Source organism: Mirounga leonina, unplaced genomic scaffold, assembly GCF_011800145.1.
Source record: "Mirounga leonina isolate KUSES-001 unplaced genomic scaffold, KU_Mleo_1.0 Mir_204, whole genome shotgun sequence".
Taxonomy (NCBI): Eukaryota; Metazoa; Chordata; class Mammalia; order Carnivora; family Phocidae; genus Mirounga; species Mirounga leonina.
Window position 1 is genome coordinate 16,777,154 of NW_023270513.1, and position 3,312 is coordinate 16,780,465.

General features: G+C 34.2%; 1 non-coding gene across 1 annotated transcript; it reads left to right on the plus strand.

Moving 5' to 3' along the window:
- The first annotated feature begins 661 nt into the window (after window positions 1-661).
- LOC118026113 lies at window positions 662-767 on the plus strand. Its single transcript, XR_004683474.1, has one exon. It is a non-coding gene; the product is annotated as a U6 spliceosomal RNA (small nuclear RNA).
- The last annotated feature ends 2,545 nt before the right edge of the window (window positions 768-3,312 follow it).

Here is a 3,312-nt window from a genome sequence, read left to right on the forward strand (position 1 = left end):
TTTCTGACTATAATACAACTACAGTTAGCTTTTCAATCATAATAAAACTCCCATAGGTTTAATAGGGTTTAGAAATGGAAAATTTGAAGAAGACTTGAAGAACTTAACACTGAACGCTGGAATATTGGACACATTGTTAACTGAAACTGATAACCTGTGAGAGATTCTTTTGTTCAGAACCAAGCTCTAATATTTTTTCTCAGGGTTAAATTATAGTCAGGAGAATAACATTATACACGCACACTTAATATTTTGTCCTATAATACTATTTTCTCCCATTCCAGATAGTAAAAATTCTGCCTCTTATAAGGTTTTGCATTAAATTTATATGACAAAAGTAATATACACCTATTAGTATTATCCGTTAGGAGGAAAGCAGGATTTTGCAAGTTGAAATAAAAGGCAAATACTATTTTCTTATAGAATAAATCCACTGTTATTGCTATCTTAATATTCTAGCTAATGTTCAATAAACTAATACTCAATAGACTTTAAAATTGGCTAATGGTCAATATTATATATATACAGTTTATACTAAACTATCTGATCTGTGTACCATGGAATATAATAGATAACTAGAAATACAATGTTTATCTCACATATTCTTATTGGTCTTTTTCTGCTTTGAACATTAGGAGATTCTCAAGCTAGTTTTGATTTCGTGTTTTTTCCAGCAACACACATACTGAAATTGGAGTGATGCAGAGAAAGATTTGCATGGCCCCTCTACAAGGCATGTACATTTATAAAACAGTCTTCATATTTATCCTACTCATCTTTAAAGACTAGATCAAATGCCACCTCCTTTGATCTCCTCAGGTTGAGTAGTTCTCTTTTGTGCTCCAAATGCATTTTTTTCTTATTAAACTTTTGATTTAATGCGTCTCAAAATTCTGTGACAGATTTTTGGTTAAGTTGTTTCCATTAAAAAGTACTGATTCTAAAAGAGGGCACATTTTGAATGGAGCACTGGGTGTTATATGCAAACAATGAATCATGGAACACTACATCAAAAACTAATGATGTAATGTATGATGATTAACATAACATAATAAAATAAAAATTAAAAAAAAGTACTGATTTTAAAAACTAATAATTTAAAACTGCCGCATACACACAATAAAACAAATAGTCCACAAAACATTCTCCTTTCCTTCCGGAGGTTTTACAATGCATTGTTATCATTAACCAGTCTTTTACTATTAAACTTAAATGGCCAATTGACACAAATAATTCTGAGACCGTTCTTCCACCACTGATTAAGACTGGGGTGGCAGGTATTGGGGATAATATTCATTTAGCCTTCTGAGCTTTCTGGGTAGACCTGGTGACCTTGCCAGCTCCAGCTGCCGTCTTGTCCACTGCTTTGATGACACTCACAGCAACCATCTGTATCATGTTACAAACAGCAAAATGGCCCAGAGGAGGATAGTCAGAGAAGCTCTCAACACACATAGCTTGCCAGGAACAATATCAACAATGGCAGCATCACCAGATTTCAAGAACCTGGGACCAAATGCATTGCTTATGTCAGTACTTTAGTCCTTAGTAAATGTGTATATCTTTCTAATTAGACTTTGAGCTCTGACCATGTATAATGTACCTTTATATTTCTCACAACATCTAACACAATTCCTTGTAATAATAGCTACTCAAAATATCTTTATGGACTTGAATTTCTATAAGTCATTTGCTAAATATTACTGCAGTATACACTCACACTAATACCCAGGCTTATAACTTATATAAAATAAATGTGAGGAGATCATTTAAAATTTCCAGTTGCTATAGGTTTGGAGAGTTTTCTGGATGTCCAACTGATAAAGAAATTGGTGACAAATTTTAGAAGTAGAGGGGAAAAGATTGTGTATGAAAGGAGAAATGTCCCTGGGTTCAAGTGTCACGTTTTTACAGCCAGTGGTTGTTTGGAATTCTAAAACAAATATATTAAACACTAAGATATACACTCATGCAAAATATTGTGGCAGTTGTCGATCTGTGCTGGAAATAGCTTACCCTGTGATGTCATTTAGATTGCTTTCTTCTTTTTCTTATATGTGATGTCTTAAAAGCATACCATTTTCCCTTTGGAACAACTGGAATGACCTCTCTTCTCAGTATGTATAAAAAGTTAAAGGTATTTTGTAACAGCTTATAGCTCATGGAGAAAATGTACCTTTGCATCTGTTTGCTTGTAGATACAATACTATTAAAGACTTGCCATTTTCTTCCCAAAAATAGTCTTTAGGAAAAACTGCAGTCTGCACAAGTTATGGGCATTTTATTTTTGCCATATCTTAAAGCTTTCCAAGTGTTCTCAATGAGCCACTGCACTTTGATATTTTCACCTCTCCCACTTTATGTATGTGTATACATGTATTATGTATGTATGTACATACACAGGTATACATTTTTTACCTTATTCAAATATGCCATGCTAAATAAATGGTTACCTTCTATTAACTTGAAGAGAATATTTTTAACTTAACTGCTTTGTCTGACTATGCTGAAGCTCAGGAATCATTCTGTATCTTTAGTGTAGTTTTAAAACTTGCCATGAAGGGGGGGAATCAGAGGGGGAGACAAACCATGAGAGACTATGGACTCTGAGAAACAAACTGAGGGTTCCAGAGGGGAGTGGGGTGGGGGGATGGGTTAGCCTGGTGATGGGTATTAAAGAGGGCACGTACTGCATGGAGCACTGGGTGTTATACACAAACAATGAATCATGGAACACTACATCAAAAACTAATGATGTAATGTATGGTGATTAACATAACATAATAAAAAAAATTAAAAATTAAAACAAACAAAGAAAATAAAACTTGCCATGAATGCAAGAAGGCTGTTGAATTGCTATCACTATGCAGTTGCACCAAGATTAAGTAAAATGATTGTCTCTTTCAAACAAATTTAGCTCAATAGAATCCATCGAATTGTAGTCATAGTTTTCTAAGCATGCTTGGAACTCTGTGAATGTGCAAACGAAAGGCCATATGGAAATGGCTTTCTCCAAGGTACCAGTTGGTATGGTTTTGTGGGTTGCATGTGCCTGTTGGCATTGTTGGCAGTTCAGCACCCTGGGAAAGGCATTGCTTTCAAACATGAGTAATTGATGAATTGTATGTAATATGCAAATGTAAATGCATAAATCTCCTGAATGACAGCTTAATTTATGTGAGCTTTTAAGAATGTGGGATTAGATTTTAATTAAATATCCTCAAAGGTACCCTGACTTTTTCCAGTTTTTGGCTGCTATCTTTAGAAAGAAGTGGGGGAAGGTTTAAATCATAATTTTATGCACATTATTCA